This window comes from Callithrix jacchus, chromosome 10, assembly GCF_049354715.1.
Source record: "Callithrix jacchus isolate 240 chromosome 10, calJac240_pri, whole genome shotgun sequence".
Classification (NCBI taxonomy): Eukaryota; Metazoa; Chordata; class Mammalia; order Primates; family Cebidae; genus Callithrix; species Callithrix jacchus.
In genome coordinates this window covers 82,967,567-82,985,838 of record NC_133511.1, presented here as the reverse complement: position 1 = coordinate 82,985,838, position 18,272 = coordinate 82,967,567, and the positions used below count along the sequence as shown (strand labels likewise).

At 42.1% G+C, this 18,272-nt stretch overlaps 1 protein-coding gene across 19 annotated transcripts in view; it reads left to right on the top strand.

Moving 5' to 3' along the window:
• The window catches only part of PLEKHA7 (pleckstrin homology domain containing A7), a 260,456-nt gene that overhangs the window by 73,795 nt on the left and 168,389 nt on the right, over positions 1-18,272 (top strand). The window lies entirely within an intron of this gene.

The window sequence follows — 18,272 nt, the reverse complement described above, 5'->3', positions numbered from 1 at the left end:
AAAAAAAAGATTAACTCTTCTGAGACTTAAAGTTCTTATCTGTAAGTTTGTTAAGCCATAACAACAACATGAAGTTCATGTTGTTGTTATGGCTTAACAGGATTGTTAAGAATTAACAATCATTAATGAGATAATGTATATTTGTGAAACATAGTAAACATAGAAAATGCTTAATAAATATTGGTTATAAAAATTATTATCAGCCACAGAAGAAATTTTCTCTGGGATCCTTGGAGCAAAGTCACTGAAATCAGAGAGAAAAACATCTCCAAAAATTTGCTCAGCATGAATTCAACAAGTTTTATTAACCTATCTGTTATAACAGACCTTACATATGCAGAAAGAATGCTATGAGAGGTCATCCGATTCAGTGAATGAAGTCTCCTGGATTAAAGTAGTGCCCTATTTTTATCAAATATGGGTTTTTGCACATTGGACTTTTTTTTTTAAGAAGAAACACTTTTATTTTATTTGAGACAGGGTCTCACTCTGTCACCTAGGCTGGAGTGCAGTGGCACAATCTTGGCTCACTACAACGTCTGCTTCCTGGGTTCAAGCAATTCTCCTGCCTCAGCCTCCTGAGTAGCTGGAATTACAGGCGCCAGCCACCATACCTGGCTAATTTTTGTATTTTTAGTAGAGTTGGGCTATCACCATGTTGGCCAGACTGGACTCAAACGCCTGACCTCAGGTGATTCGCCTGCCTTGGCCTCCCAAAGTGCTGGGATGACAGGCATGAGCCACTGCACCTGGCCCACTTTAATTCTTTCACGGTAGTTTGGTACAGTCATTCCCAAAGAGGCAACATTAAAATCACCTGGGAAATGTCTTAAAAATGCAGATCCTGGGGTTCTAACTTTCTTCCCATCCCCTAAACTTCTTCATTATTAGAGCTGGGCAGGGCCTGGAAGTCTATTTTAAATAAGTGCCTCCAGTGAATTTTGCTTTTATGGCTTACTTTGGGAACCCAAGGACAGCTCCCAGGACTCTGAGGCCAAGCCCTGGGCTTAGTTTCTCCTGGCACTGTCTCTGCCTGCCTGGATGATCTCCTGGTCACCAAGGTTCTTTATGTCTCAGGGTTATCAGGTGTGAGTATCTGATGAGATGATGAATGTGAGTACCCATCTCAGTGTGGACTCTGTAAATATAATGGATTATCAATACTCTTATTTATTGTAGCAATCACTCCTTCCCAGACCCATTTTCTTGCCCAATGACTTAATCAGAGTCACACCAGTATAGCATTTATCTTTTAAGCCTCTGGTTGATTTGACAGGGTTTGATATAAAATAAGGAGTAAGAGGCTGTGCTTTGGCTCAGCAGCAAGTTCTCACTGCTAAAAAGCCTCTGATTCTGCCCTGTCTGTGCACTTTCCTGTATCAGGGGGAGGGAGAGACTATACAGGCATTTACATTGGGACTTGAAAGCTTTAGATTTGTGTTGTCCCAAAAAGTAGCCCCTGACCACATGTGGCTATGGAGCACTTGAAATTCAGCTAGTCTGGGTTGAGATGTGCTGGGAATGTGAAATACAGCCAGATTTCAGAGATTTAGTACTAGAAAAAGAATGTAAAGTATTGTAATAATAAATTTTATACTGATTACATATTGAAAATAATATATTGGGTTAAGTATATTATTCAAATTGATTTCACTGATTTTTTTTAAAATGAAATTTCAAAATTTCATATGTGGCTTGTATTATATTTCAACAGACACTGCTGTTTAGGTGTTAAGTTAGCTTTGGGGGTCAGCTTAAAAAGTTTACAGAGTTTGCTCTGTTTTCAAATTCAAAAGTTAAGTTTTACATTTGAAATGGACATTTAGAACAGTTATTCTGAATCACTTAATTCAACTTTGAGTGTTAGCATTGTTGTTTATTGTCCCTGGTAGTTTTATTGAAGTAGGAATTTTATGAAATGGAATCTAACCGGCATTTAGCAGTTTATCTACTATTTTTAAAAAAGTCTCCTATCATCTCTGGGAGGGGCAAGAAGAAAATTGCCTAAGTGGAGAAATTGCTTTGCTTAGATTGAATTTTTATTGCAGAGCTGCAAAGCCCAGAAGATAGCAGTTTACAGCGGCCGCAGCAATTCACTTTTAAACTGTGAGCTTGGAATCAAACTGCTATGAAATACCAATGAAAGCACCATTCACAATCTTCCTTATCATCTTTGGCCTTCTCTCTGGCACTCTGTTTCTTCACTCTCTTCTCTGATGGTGTTTGGGGTACTAGTGTGTGTCACACAGCTGGGAACTCACACAGGAAGGCTGAGAAGAACAGCAACAGCTGAGTTGAAGTAGGTGCTAGTCATTGAGTTTCTCTATAAATGGTGGCATTCCTGGGAGTTCAGAGCAGTGAACTTGAAAGTGGTAAAGGCCCCCATGTCTACTCTATAGTGGGATTATTAGGAGAGTAGGAGAAACCAGAAAGCAGGATGTCAGGAATGCAGAAGTGGTTGTTAATAGAAGCCCGGCTGAGGATCAAGTTCTCTGCCATTAGCTGTTGACATGGGCTTCAGTGGGTCTCTTGCAGGCCTCAAGCCTTTCTGCTCAGACCTGTTCTAAGGGAATGGATTGGTTCTGTATAGTCAATGAAGCATAAAATCTGACCCCGCCTTCCAACTTTGAATTTGAATTCCACTATCATAGAACCTGTGGTGAGGGTTAATTGAGCAAATACATGTAAGGTCCTTAGAAATTATGCATGAGTAAGCACTCCGTAAACATTGGATTTATTCAGGTAGCAATATTTATGCTTCCATATACCAGGAGCTACATGGGGACACAGCAGTGAACAAGGCAGCAGAAATCCCTTCGAGAGAGATGCTTTCAGCAGAGGAGTTCAAGAGGTGTTTGTTGCTTATAATTATCCATGCTTGTGCACTGGCTGAGGGCCTTCACACACAATGCTGCTTTACTTTCTATATTAGATTTTGACATAGTAGTCTGTTTTTTTTTTAAGGTTTTAATTACAAAACCTTGGGTTTTATTCCTAGCTCACCCACTTCTTCATGGTATGACTTTGGGCAAGCTACAGAAACTCACTGAGGCTTCATTTCCTCATGTATAAAAAGCTAATAAATAATATCTTGCTCAAAGGAGAGTGTGAGAGTTAAATGTTGTATTAAATGAGATAATGCCTGGAAAGCTCTTAGCATATGCTTGGCTCATAGTAAGTGTTCTGTAAATGTTAGCTATTATTGCCATTGCTTCTAGTTCTAGAAATTTTATGAGTCAGTGGTTCTAAATTAAAAATTCACCAGGCTAGCAGAAGGGGAAATTGAATCAAATTCTCCTGTGGTGCCCCCTGTATGGGCTAGATTGTTCATGAGTGCCTTGGAAACCATCTTAGTTTTCAGAGAAAAACAATAGAGATCCAAGCATTTAATAGAGCAGTCCAAAGATAGATAATGAGTTCCTCTCTCATCACTGGGGCATCCAAGCTGGACGACTGGTTGGCAGGGATGTTATAAAGGGATGGGCCTTGAGCTTGCGGATTGCTTCCAGCTCTGAGATTGTGGAGCCTTAGGCCATTAACATTTGACATCCTAGGGAGGGGCACCAATTTCTGAAGAGCAAAGGGTGACCTCAGGTTTGCCACCTCCTTCACCCAGCCAGTAAGGGAAGCTCACTTTGACATGGCTTCTACTACTTTTCTTCTCCTGAGTGTAGTTATTTCTTGGAGGGAAGTGCTAGGGTTGAGTTGGAGAAAGATGTGCCACATCTTCACTGAATTGTTTATCCAGAGAGTGGAGGGCACCTGGTTCCTGGTGTCACACTCAGCCCTAAACTTCTTTCCCTGGGGGTGGAGTAGATGAGAATGACTTCAGAGCCATGTGGCTAGGAAGGACTGGGCCTGGGTCTGCAGCCCTGGGGAAGCCACAGGCAGCTTTAATTCAGGGCTCCAGGACTCCTCTCCTTTTGTTTGCCACTCTGGACTTATCAATGGGAAGTGAAAAAACAAAGGCACTATGTTGGGTTCATTTGTCCTTTAAAAAAAAAAACAAAAATAATTATCTTCATTTTTAAACACTTACTGGTCATGTCAGTCCGTTTATTTACTTTTAAAGGAACCATTTCTTGAGCATCTACTAGTGCAAAGCATCTGTTAGCCACCAGAGAGAAAAATAAAAGAGCCCAAGTACCGTGGCTCACGCCTGTAATCTCAGCACTTTGGGAGGCTGAGGAGGGCAGATCACCTGAGGTCAGGAGTTCAAGACCAGCCTGGGCACTATGGTGAAACCCCGTCTCTACTAAAAATACAGAAAGATTAGCCAGGGATGGTGGCACCTGGTTATAGTCCCTGCTACTCAGGAGGCTGGGGCAGGAAAATGGCTTGACCCCAGGAGGAAGAGGTTGCAGTGAGCCAAGATCGCACCATTGCACTCCAGCCTGGGTGACAGAGCAAGAGTCTGTCTCAAAAAAAAAAAAAAAGAAAAAGAAAAAGAAAAGAAAAGATCTGAGATACTTCTCTTCCTTTACCCCAAAATAGTTGAGTTCTTTCATTTTTTCAAAGTACCTGCTATGTGCCAGCCACTGTGCTTGGGCTGATACAGGGCTGAGAAGACACAAGTAGTGCTTCTTCCCCTGGAAGTTACAGCCCAGTAGGGGAGGCAGCTGAGTTCCACTGAGCTAGGAATGTTAAAGTTTTGATTGTTTATGAAGAGGGAGACAGACCCACAAGGCTAACCCTTCTTGCCCCAGGTACCAGTGGCCCTGGCTTTGGCTTGGCAAATGTGGTACCATTCTCTGAACTGTTGGATTTTGACTCACTTCCTGTGGTGATGTCTGGGTTTCATCAGATCTAGCTGCCAATGAAATGCAGCTGGTCAGTTACCTCTGCCCAGGGAGCTCAGGGTGAGTCCCCAACCCGTTTACCCCAAACACATTTTCTATGCCAAGGCAGCCTCTCATTCTTCATAATCTTTGCAGCAAACCAGAAATCCTCTGGCTCATTAGTAGAAGGAAGGCCTTGATGGGGTAGAGAGGGGTATGTTGCCAAGCTAATCGGTCTGGGAGAACATGAGGAGAGAAAAAACAAAAAAAATCAGTGGCCGTGAATGATCTACTTTGTGAGTGGCAGTATCTGCAGTTTTAAAACTAGAATCTGTGAATCCCCCACACAGTATGTCTTTAACTTTAAGCATTCCTGTCTCATCTCTGCATTTTTGCAATACCCATGTAGTATTTTTCTTTAAATTGACTCAATAAAAATGAAATAAGTAAATTAAAAAAATTTTATATTAGTCTTCATAGTTTTTATCTATGTTGTATAACTATTATTCATTGTACATTTTTTCTTTTTCTTTATTTTTCTTTTGATAAAGCGTCTTGCTCTGTTGCCCAGGCTGGAGCACAGTGGTGCAATCTCAGCTCACTGCAACCACTGCCTCCCAGACTCAAGCAATTCTCCTGCCTCAGCCTCCCCAGTAGCTGGGATTTCAGGCTTGTGCCACCACACCTAATTTTTTGTATTTTTAGTAAAGACAGGGTTTTACCATGTTGGCCAGCCTAGTCTTGAACTCTTAGCCTCAAGTTGATCCACCTGCCTCAGCCTCTCAAAGTGCTGGGACCTATAGGAGCGAGTCACTGTGCCTGGCCCATAGTAAATTTTCTCAAATGTTCTTGCCACATTGTCAAAGATCTTGGGGCATCCTTAGGTCTTTGCTCCATTCTTGGGAAGATTCTGCCTAAGAAGTTCATGAATGTTCCTCTAGGAGATCTTTGAATCTTCTAAAATTCAAAATTGTGTTTATTATCAAAAGTTGTGTTTATGTATTTGTTTCCTGGGGAAGACAGTCCAAAGCTTTCATCAAGCAAAGACCAAAAAAGGATAAGAGCCACAGTTTGTGGCTTCTGGAATTGTGTCTGAATATTATTTACAAAAATGTCATTTTTCCCAGGAAGAGGAACATTGTTTTTTACATCCATTACAAGAAATGGATGTTTTATTCCTAAAGCATTCTATTTTTTAATGAGTTGCAGATAAACTGCACATTGAAAAATGGTAATGGCCTCTACCACATCTCTTTCTCATCTCTTATCTATTCTGTTTTCAGCCTTCCAACATCTGAATATTAATCGTTGTGGAGGAGAGTGACTATTTTCTGATCCAAAAATCATGATGTATGGTCTGATTTAGGATTTTTGTGTATATATTATGACTTTCAAAGGTATAAAAAGAGAACTTCCATTACACATTTAATGAATTATCTTTATTAAAAAAGCAAAATTGAAAAAAAGTGAGGAAGGCATCTATCTTAGAATATTGAGAATGTAAGTTCACTGTAAATATATGAATAGACCAGTAAATGTTTCAGAGAAAAAAAATGAGCGCAAGGAAAGCTGCTCGTTGGGGCATAAATACATGATAAAGGGGCCATGGAAAAAAGCATCAGCGTGCTAGATCACACAAATCAAACAGAATGCACCATTTGTATAAATGTGGATGAAGCCACGTGTCTTTCCCTGCCTCTAGGGTAACACGCCAGGCACACAAAGGGCACCCTGTTCATTCTTTCCAGCTCGGCCCCTTAACCTTACAAAGAATATTAGAATGTTTGTGTTTGTCTCCTGCCTCCTTCCTCTAAAGGTCCATGAACATTAGATATAACGATAAAATAGAAATAGGAATTTGAAATCATGACAAGGGAAAAATCTAAGAAAGAGGGAAAAGACAAACGCAGGGGGCTGGGAAGAATATGAAGGCACTCACATTAAGGGTCTATGTTACTGCTGAGCTTCACATTTGACTTGGAGCTTCTCGGCAGCCAAAATGAAAAAGGAGACAGGGTATGCTTTCCGGATTTCACTGTTAGAAAAGAAAAACATCCTAGTTAAGGGGTAGCCAAGTCCTTCCTAGTTTGTTTCTTTAAGTTAAAATTTCTTATAAACAAGGTCCTCTTGGACTTTCTTCTTTGTTTTATTCACTCCTCCTTATGTGGCTCCTCAGACTGGGCCAATTTCTCATTTTAGGTGGCCATGATACAGATGGCCATATTCCTCTCCTTTGTAGTGCTTATCATAGATGTACATTCTCATGTACTTAGATGATTATTTTGAAAGCTTGTTTCTCTACTAGACTACAAACCTCACGAGACTAGGACCATATTGTCCTCAGTGCCCAGCACAATCATGGCACATGGTACATCCTCAATAAATATTTGTTTGAACAAATGAATAAGGCCAAAGCATCCAGGCATTTTGTGTGACTGATTCTTGTAGTGTCTTCACAGAAAATCAAGGCTCCTTCAAGCGTGCAAACTGTCTGTTGTCCAGAGAGCTTTGTGACCATCTCCAAGCTCATTTTACTCCATGATGCCCTGCGGAGATTGTTAATAATGACTCCAGTGTATTACAGTGTACCTGCTATAGATTCAGTCCTATAATTGGTACTTGATACATGTTGCTGATAGTCCTCAAAGATGAGGGAGACTGAGGCTCAGGGGGAGGGAAACAGCTTGCCTAAGGTCACATTGCTGGTAAGAATTACAGTGAGCTCTGTCTGACTCCAGAAGGCATGCTCTTTCCTTTCTGCCTGCTGTTTCTGAACCGGAGCCACAAGTGTCTGTGTGAGTTATGGGTTCTTATCTCTTGGCAATTAGAACAGCTCAGCAAGGGTATTTCTGGCACAGGCCATTGCTGCTTTCTGACAGCTGCTACATTCCAATATCTCCCGAGTTTAGGGAAAAGAAAGCCCACACCTGGGGTTGGCAAAGACAGTCTCAGAACTCATTTTCCCTGGTCTCTGCACATGGTGAATGTGTTTATTGCTCTTGTCACACTGTCTCCTGAAGTGCAGATGCATTAAAGTTGAATATTATTTTCATAAAAGCCACTGGAGAGAAAGGGAGAGAAGAGGCATGATTCAGGTGTCTTCAGGAATATAATTGGATTTGCCCAATGACTGGGAGAGTGGAGGTGGGAAACGACAACATGCCAGGAGGTACATTTGATAGTGCTTTTGATTCCATATTTGTCAGGCCTGTGTATTTAATTGCTTTGTCCCTGGTGTCATTATTCTAATAGAGACCCGATTTTTAGAATGGGGCTCATTATCATATTAAACTTTCTCTGTTCAGCAAGGTTGGCAAATGGGGTGTTCTCCTGGCTCAGTGTTGCCACCTACTGTGTACTGTATAGACTGTCAATCTTCAAGATAGTAGAAGGCAGTAAAACACATTTCAAACTGCACCAAGGCATAATTTGATCCGTCTGTTCTTCCACAAGGTTGCAAGTCTTTGGGGTGAACGTTATAAGCATCTGTCATCACTGTGTGTCCTTGGAGTGCCAAGATTACTGGTTCCAGTGAATTCTAGTGATTAAAAAAATGCTAGACAAAAATACCAATTTTCCTTTGCTCCCTTGAGAATGAGCCTCAAAAACATGTGCTGCCTGCACATGGGGATATGAGTAATTGTAACATTCAGGATTATGTAGAGAGACTATCCCTGAAGAAAGCACTTAGGGTGATGTTTGTAAATGTCACAAGGCTTTCAGTTCTATCTTTGGCCTCCTAGTCTCAGTAAATATTTTGGCTCATATCAGTGACCTGGAAAACCTAATAATTTTTTTTATTATTAATTAATTAATTTATTTTTAAATTTTTTTGGGAGGAAGGGAGGAAGGCAGGAAGGGAGGGAAAGAGGAAGAGAGAAAGGCAGGAAGGGAGGGAAGGAGGAAGGAAGGGATGAAGGAAGGAAGGAAGGGAGGAAGTGGGGAGGGAAGGAAGGGAAGGAAGGAAATCAAGCAATGAGAGAGACATTGCTGACCTGGATCTAGAGGTTTACAAGTTGATTTCTTATTTTTTTTTTTTTTCTTTTTTTTGAGAGAAGGAAAGAAAAAAAATTAGTAAAGGAGAGGAAGAAAGAGGAAGAGAGAGAGGGAGGGTGAATGGAAACATTGCTTTATTCTGAAAAAAAATGGGTATTAATAATGGCCAATCAATGTTTCATTTAAACCTATGAGTAGGTGTGATGTGGTATTGACAAGAATGTATATTTTGTGTATTTGAAGTGGAGAGCTCTATAAATATTTATTAAGTTTACTTGTTTCGGATCTGAGTTCGAGTCCTTGATATCCTTATTAATTTTCTGTCTCATTGAATCTAAGTCTCTATGTATCTGGGTGTTAGGATCGTTAGCTCTTGTTGTTGCATTGATCCTTTTACCACTATATCTTTGTTGCTTTAAAATCTATTTTATCCGATACAAGAATTGCAACTCCTGCTTTTTATTTATTTTTTTTTGCTCTCCATTTGGTTGGTAAATCTTTCTCCATCCCTTTGTTTTGAGTCTTTGTGTATCCTTGCATGTGAAACAGGTCTGGATGTAACGTGCCGTTGGGATTTGGCTGTGTCTTTTGATTGGGGGATTTAGTCGATTTAAATTTAGGGTTACTGCCATTTGATGTTAACTGGCTGTTTTATCCATTTGTTGATGTAAATTCTTCTTTATGTTGGTGCTCTTTATTTTTGGTATATTTTTAGAAAGGCCAACACTGGTTGTTTCTTTCTGTGTGTAATGCTTCTTTCAGAAGCTCTTGTAAAGCAGGCCTGGTGGTCATAAAATCTCTGAGTACTTGCTTGTTCATAAAAGATTTTATTTTTCCTTCAGTTGTGAAGCTTAGTTTGGCTGGATATGAAATTCTGTGCTGAAGGTTCTGCTCTTTGAGGATGTTGAATATTGGCCCCCACTCTCTTCTGGCTTGTAGAGTTTCTGCTGAGAGATCTGCTGTAAGTCTGATAGGCTTGCCTTTGTGGGTAACCTGACCTTTCTCTCTGGCTGCCCTTAGTATTTTCTCCTTTGTTTCAACCCTGGTGAATCTAACAATTATGTGCCTTGGGATTGCTCTTCTTGAGGAATATCTTTGTGGTGTTCTCTGTATTACCTGGGGTTGAATATTGACCTGCTTTGCTAGTTCAGGAAAATTTTCCTGAATAATATCCTGAAGGGTATTTTCCAGCTTGTATTCATTCTCTCCGTCGCATTCAGGTACACCTATCAAACGTAAATTTGGTCTTTTCACATAATCCCACATTTCTTGGAGACTTTGCTCATTCCTTTTTATCCTTTGTTCTCTAATCCTGTCTTGTTTTATTTCATTAAGTTGGACTTTGACCTCTGATATCCTTTCTTCTGCTTGAACAATTCGAGTGTTTAAACCTGTGCATACTTCTCGGAGTTCCTGTATTGTATTCTTCAGTTCCATTAATTCACTTATATTCCTCTCTAAGTTGTCTATTCTCAATAGGATTTCGTCAAACCTTTTTTCAAAGTTCCTAGTTTCTTTATGTTGGGCTACAACATGTTCTTTTAACTCACAGAAGTTCCTTATTATCCATTCCCTGAAGCGTGATTCTGTTATTGGGATGCACTCGTTCTCCATCAAGCCTTGTTCCATTATTGATGTGGAACTGTGATCATCTTTAGAGGGAGAGGCGCTCTGATTTTGAGTATTCTCAGCCTTTTTACACTGGTTTCTTCCCATCATTGTAAATTTATCCTCCTGTCGTCTTTGAAATTACCAACTTTCAGATTAGGTCCCTTGATTGGACGTCCAAGTTGTTAGTTCCCAGGGCCAGAACCGCGGCGTTGACTGATGGTGCTTTTCTGCCCAGGATTCTCCTGTCTGGCTTCCTTCTTGTGTCCGCAATGGGCGACTCTGCCTTCCCGTGGCTCCAAACCTCGGTCAGAAGGGGAACCAGTCTCGTTTACTCTGTGCTGAGAGCTGCCGCGCCGAGGTGCCATCACAGCCGCTGCACCGGCCTCAGGAGTCATGCTGGGGACCCGTATGGGTCCTCCAAACCTTGGTCAGAAGGGGAGCCAGCCCTGTTTACTCTGCTCGGAGAGCTGCCGAGCCAAGGTGCCAGTGAAACTGCTGCGCCGGCCACAAGTGTCACGCTGGCGACCCGTGTGACTCCTCCACTGGGGATCTTCTGCTCCGTGAGCGACCAGAATTTGTCTGAAAGTGTGGCGTCCTCTAGTTCTCTGCGCTTTCACCAAGAGCTGCAATCCCGAGATGTTAGCGATCAGCCATCTTGGATCCTTCCCGAAAACCTAATAATTTTTATGTCTCCAAAGTTGTGCTTCCAGGCTGCTGGCTATTTCATATTCTAAAGTATGTTTCTGCCTTAAAAGGACATGAGAGAATAGTATGCCTTTACCTTCTCACACTAGAAAAGAACTGACTTGTTTGATCTGCTTTATTTTTATTTTTATTTATTTTTAGATAGAGTCTCACTCTGTTGCTCAGGCTGGAGAGCAATGGCATGATGTTGGCTCACTGCAACCACCACCTCCGGCTTCAAGCGATTCTTCCACCTCAGCCTCCTGAGTAGCTGGGATTACAGGCGCACACCACCATGCCTGGCTAATGTTTGCATTTTTATAGAGACAGTGTTTCACCGTGTTGGCCAGGCTGGTCTTAAACTCCTGACCTCAGGTGATCTGCTGCCTTGGCCTCCCAAAGTGTTGGGATTACAGGCGTGAGCCACTGTACCCAGCTTCACATTCAATCTTTATTTGTGGATAGATTTAGGTTCTTTTTCCCGACTTCCCCACAGTGACTTTGACAAGTCTTATTTGGAAGAAGTAGCACAGTTATTGAGCTGGTGTCTTATTGTTTCTAGTTTGAATGGTAAGAGCCCCAAAATCACCCATACACATGTACTACATTTAAGATTTCACCTACTTTCCCCAGAAATTATTGTTTAGTCAATTAAGGACAGAAAAATATGAAAAATACAGGTGCTAATTATAACCAGACTCTTTTTTTTTCCACAGTAAGATTTCAAAATTTCAAAGTATCTTATATATTAATTAGGATATTTCTTCCCCTTAACCTCCAATTAATATCCACAGTAAATAAACTTTATTAATTACATGAATCTGAATGTTGAATATCCAGGAATGTGAAGACCATACACTGAGTATTCATTTATTGCTTTATCCTGTTCCGCAGTGGATTTGAGGTAGCTTATGGGAAAAGGATGAAATATGAATAATAAAATAAAACAATCAGGAGCAGTAGGCATATAAATCATATTAGGAGATTAAGCCTAAGGAGACAAGGAGAATGGCAATAGCCTGGTACTATTTCTGTTTAGTTAAAAAGCCAGTTCATTGGACAAGCTGATGTAGCTGTTTTTTCTCTAAAGCAACTTGGGAGCTACTCTGGGCTTTGGAAAGCTCTGTGTAAACATGGGCTGCTTCATGTTCCTGACATTTCAGCTGAACTTTGAAAATTGCTTTTTTTCCTCCCAACCTCTGCCTGACCCCCAGCACACACCCACTTCGTCTGAGCCAAGGAGGTGTCAATTCTAAAAGTATTTTATCAAGCGAGGTTGGCATTTTTCTGGAAATGCTGTAACCTGGGTGCCAGTGGGGCATTTGGGAAGCTTATTTTGAAAACCCTTTCATTATCATGGCACTCAGGCCCTTGTGAGTGGTTCCAGGACCTCTTACCCTGATGAGCTGCAATGATAGGAGGACCAAAAAAGGAAGTGTTGAAGTGGAAGGGGGCGATGAAGCCCTCTTCTTTTAAGTTGGCAGAAGGCACAATAACCTTTCTTCCAGGGCTCCTGTCTCCAGCCTCTCCTCCAGGACCAGAGGGCTTCCTGTTGCCGTCTGGAGGCCTGGTATGCTGGAATTCATCCTGAACGAATGCTGCTTAGATAGGCCCCAGGAAGCTGATTCAGAGGATAGGGCTGGGATGCAGACTTTGCTGGATTCTAGAGAGAGTCAGCTGGACAGAGTGCTTTCAGCCTTGAAGCAAGTTACAATCTTGTGCCATGATATGGCTCTACTCTTGCTTGTTACAAGCCACTGAAGGTCTCTAGCTGGGAGAGCCACCTTCTCAATAAACCCAGGAAGGATTCATAAGACCATGAGATGCCACAGATTACATCTCTGCCCTTTCCCATAGCTCACTGCCCTTGTGACTTTTCCTCTTGGGACGTTTAATCGATATGTCAAACTAACATGTCCAAAACAGTTCTTGATCAATTTTAAAACCTCCCCTCCCCTTTCACTTGTCCTTCTCTTCCAGGCTTATTCATCTCAGGAAATATGCTGGCATCCACTTAGTTGCTCAAACGAAACCCTGGAAGTCTTGTTTTTCTCTTTCCTTCTCTCCTGTCATAAATCCCATCAGTAAGTCCTGTTGGCGCTACCACTAACACACTTGGCAAGCTGAATCCCTCCCAGGAGTTTCACTGTTGCCATTTTGGCCAGCCATCATTCTCTTCTGCCTGTATTGCTGCAGCAGTCTCTTTACCTTGTCTCCCTGCTCTTCCCCACTTCTTTTCAGAGGCATTGGCATGGTACCGTAGTCAGACTGGCTTTGCATACTGGTTCCTCTACTTTCTGTGATAGGCATGTTACCTGACCTCTTTAGGCTTGGCTTTTGTTATCTGTAAAATTAGGACTATAATAGTGTTCATTTCGAAAAGTTTTCATGGAGATTAAAAAAGATCATACATACAGAGTTCTCTGGACAATTCAGAGCACAAAGTGAAGCACTGAATAAGTATTAGGTTTTTATTTATTGTCCTTAATCCCCAGGCCATCGTCTACATAGAAGATACAGAAACCTTTTTGAAAAGGAATCAGATTGTGCCTCCTTTCTTTTAAACCCTTCAATGGCTTCATATTGCCTTTGGAAGATAACCCAAATTCCTACTAGGTATTATAAGGCTAACCTGACTCCTCTACTTCATCTTTTTCTACCCTTCCCACTGGTCACTGAGTTCCAGTCTCACTGTCCTCCTTCCTTCCCAGGAATAAACTTAGTTTATTCCCATCTATTCTTGTGCCAGGACTGCTCCTCCCCTAGGCCTCAGCTTAAATGCCACACCTTAGCAAGGTCTTTCCTATTACATACCCTGACCTGGACATATCACAGTTTGGTTTCTTCATAGCACACATGAATATCTGAAATACTTTGCTTATTTATTATCGGTATTTCTGTCCCTCTGTCTCCTCTATCACTGCTGCATCTACTGTGTGTACTATGCATGATTTGTAGAAGGACTAAAAATAAATGGTATCAGTTGACAGGCAGGGCATGGCGGCTCATGCCTGTAATCCCAGCACTTTGGGAGGCCCAGGCAGGAGGATTGTTTGAGTCCAGAAGTTCAAGACCAGTCTGGGCAATATAACAAGGCCCTGTCTCTACCACAAAAATTGAAAATTTAGCCCAGTGAGGTGGTGTGCACCTGTGAGGTGGAGGGAATCACCTGAGCCCAGGAGTTGGAGGCTGAGGTGGGAGGATCATCTGAGCCCAAGAGCTGGAAGCTGGTCATGCCACCACATCCCAGCTTAGGTGACAAAGCTAGACTGTGTCTCAAAAAAAAAAAAAAAAAGGAATTAATAATGATAGCCACCATTTATTTAGTACCTATTGTGTCCCATGCTGTTATAGCATTCTGTTATTTAATCCTCATAATAATACTACAGAGGTAGGTATTTTTAATCCCATGTTAGAGTTGAGGAATAGTGGCTCAGGGAAGAAAAAATTATCCAGGGCTCCCCAGCTAGTAAGTGGGTGAATCCAGATTTTAATTCAGATCTGTGAGAATTCATGGTATTTATAGGTGACAATGCTGGTGAGTCGAGATCATTCACACCTGGCTTATGAGTACAAGATGAGACTGTGCAGGTGTCAAAGGTATACCATATTCATCCTTTAAAAATTTGACAGTTTTATAGATCTTTCTATGTGGCCAGTGCTCCCTTTACTTGTATTTTTCTCTTTCTGGCACTCTTCATCATGCCCTAGTTTTGTAATTTTGGAAAACTAGGAATCCAATACCCCAAGAGGTACCAATTGGATTCTGTTCAGCTTCTTTTTTTTTTTTGTTTCTTGGAGATGGAGTCTCACTCTGTCCCCCAGGCTGGAGTGTAGTTGCACAATCTCTGCTCACTGCAATCTCCAACTCCTGGGTTCAAGCAATTCTCAGCCTCCCAAGTAACTGGGATTACAGATGTGTGCTACTATGCCTGGCTAAGGTTTTTTTTTTTTTTTTTTTTTTTTTTTGTATTTTTTTAAGTAGAGATAGGGTTTCACCGTGTTGGCCAGTCTGGTCTCGAACTCCTACCTGAAGTAATCTGCCCATCTTGGTCTCCCAAAGTGTTGGGATTACAGGTGTGAGCCACCGCACCTGGACTCAGCTTTAATTATAAATTAATTCAAGCCTCCTTAGGTGATTCCTGCTAGAAGGTAAAGGTAAATAGGTATATTAGGTCTTTGTGGCCTCTTAGCTTAGAGGCCAGCTTAGAATTTCTCAGTGTGGAGGGGGAAGATCCAAGACGGCCCTTTTAGGAGCAGCTCAGGATTGCAGCTCCCAGTGAAAGTGCGGAGGATGAGTGGACGCCGCATTTCCAGATGGATCTTCATTACCCACAGACCAGGAGATTCCTAGGCAGAGGAGCCCTACGGGTTGCCAGCGTGGCTGTTTTGGCCGGCACGGCTGTTTTGCCAACACCGTGGCATGGCGGCTCTCCATACAAAATTCACTGATCTGGTTGCCCTTTTAAGCTGGCCAGGAGATTCCCAGGCAGCGCTGTTGTTTCAGCCGGCACAGTGGGTCGCCGCATGGGAAATCACACAGATCCTGGTGCCCTTTCAGCAGGCTACTGGAACACCTAGGAGAGAGTCAACCGTTCAATTTAAAAAAAAAAAAAGGCTCTGAGGCAGGGAGCCAGGTGATCAGGCTCGGCGGGTCCCACCCCCACAAAAACAAACAAAAAAAACAGCAATTGGAAATGCTGAGAGTTGAGAGTTTCGCGGCAAGCACAGCTGAACCCAGGATGGTGCAGCTCGGTGCGGGAGGGGCGTCCGCCATTACCGAGGCACTCCACCCTTACGGAGGTAGTCCGCCATTGCCGAGGCAACCCACCATAACAGAGAGAGTCCGCCATTACAGAGGCGGGCCACCATTGTGGAGGCAGTTCTAACCACACCCATATAAACAGGACTACAGGGAAGCTCAATGGCAGCAGGGCAGAGCCCACAGCAGCTCAACAAAGCCTCTGCAGGCAGACAGTGACTAGGCTGCCTCCTTGCTGGGCAGGGCAACCCTGGAAAAAAAAAAGTCAGCAGCACAACGGATACTCATAAATAAAGCCCTAACTCCCCAGGACTGAGCACCTGGGGAAAAAAAGGCAGTTTATGAGTTCTGCTGCAGCAGTCTTAAACATTCCTGCCTAGCAGCTCTGAAAGAATAATGGACCTCACAGCTCAACACTTGAGCTCCTATAAAGAACAGACTGTCTCCTCAAGCAGCTCCCTGACCCCCGTATATCCAAAGAGTCACCTCACAAAAGACTGATCAGACTGACACTTGGCAGGCATTATTCTGGGACAAAGATAGCAGAAGAAGAAACTGGTAGCAACCCTTTCTGTTCTGCAGCTGCTGCAGGTGACCCCCAGGCAAGCAGGGCCTGGAGTGGACCTCAGCAGTCCTATAGCAGAGAGGCCAGACTGTTAGAAGGAAAACTAAGAAACAGAAATAACTTCATTATCAACAACCTGGACATCCACTCAGAGACCCAATCTGAAAATCAGCAACTACACAGACGACAGGAGGATAATCCACGAAGATGGGAAGAAACCAGCGCAAAAATGAGGAAAACACCCAAAACCAGAACACCTCTCCTCCTACCAGGGATCACAACTTCTCACCAGCAAGGCAACAAAGCTGGATGGAGAATGAGTGTGATGAAATGACAGAATCAGAATTCAGAAGGTGGGTAATGAGAAACTTCTGTGAGCTAAAAGAACATATTCTAACTCAATGCAAAGAAACTAAGAACCTTGAAAAAAGATGTGATGAAATGATAACAAGAATGGACAACTTAGAGATGAATATGAGTGAATTGATGGAGCTGAAAAACACAACAAGAGAACTTTGTGAAGCATGCACAAGTTTCAACAGCCAAATTGACCAAGCAGAAGAAAGGATATCAGAGGTCAAAGATCAACTCAATGAAGTAAACCAGGAAGGCAAGATTAGAGAAAAAAGTGCAAAAAGAAATGAACGAAGTCTCCAAGAAATGTGGGACTGTGTGAAGAGACCTAATCTACGTTTGATAGGTGTACCTGAATGTGACGAAGAGAATGAATCCAAACTGGAAAATACTCTTCAGGATACTATCCAGGAAAACTTCCCCAACCTAGCAAGGCAGGCCAACTCTCAAATTCAGGAAATACGGAGAACACCACAAAGATACTCCGCAAGAAGAGCAACCACAAGGCACATAATCATCAGATTCACCAGGGTTGAAATGAAGGAGAAAATGCTAAGGGCAGCCAGAGAGAAAGGTTGGGTTATGCACAAAGGGAAGCCATCATACTCACAGCAGATCTCTTGGCAGAAACCCTACGAGCCAGAAGAGAGTCGGGGCCAATATTCAACATCCTTAAAGAAAAGAACTTTCAACCCAGAATTTCATATCCAGCCAAACTGAGCTTCATAAATGAAGGGAAAATAAAATCCTTTGTGAACAAGCAAGTACTTGGAGATTTTGTAACCACAAGGCCTGCTTTACAAGAGCTCCTGAAGGAGCCACTACACATAGAAAGGAACAACCAGTACCAGTCATTCCAAAAACACACTAAATGCTAAAGAGCATCAACAAAATGAAGAATCTTCATCAACTAACGAGCAAAACAGCGAACTAGCATCAAAATGGCAGTATCAAATTCACACATAACAGTATTAACCCTAAATGTAAATGGGCTAAATGCACCAATCAAAAGACACAGACTGGCAAATAACATAAAAAATCAAAACCCATCGGTGTGCTGTATCCAGGAAACCCATCTACATGCAAGGATACACAAAGGCTCAAAATAAAGGGATGGAGGAAGATTTACCATGCCAATGGAGAGCATAAAAAAAACAGGAGTTGCAATTCTCGTCTCTGATAAAATAGAATTTAAAACAACAAGGATCAAAAGAGACAAAGAAGGACATTACATAATGGTAAAAGGATCGTTACAACAAGAAGAGCTAATGATCCTAAATATATATGGACCCAATACAGGAGCACCCAGATACATAAGGCAAGTTCCTAATGACTTACAAAGACACTTAGACTCCCACACAATAATAGTGGGGGACTTTAACACTCCACTGTCAATATTAGACAGATCAACCAGATAGAAAATTAACAAGGATATCCAGGACCTGAACTCAGACCTGGAACAAGCAAACCTGATAGACATTTACAGAACACTCCACTCCAAATCCACAGAATATACATTCTT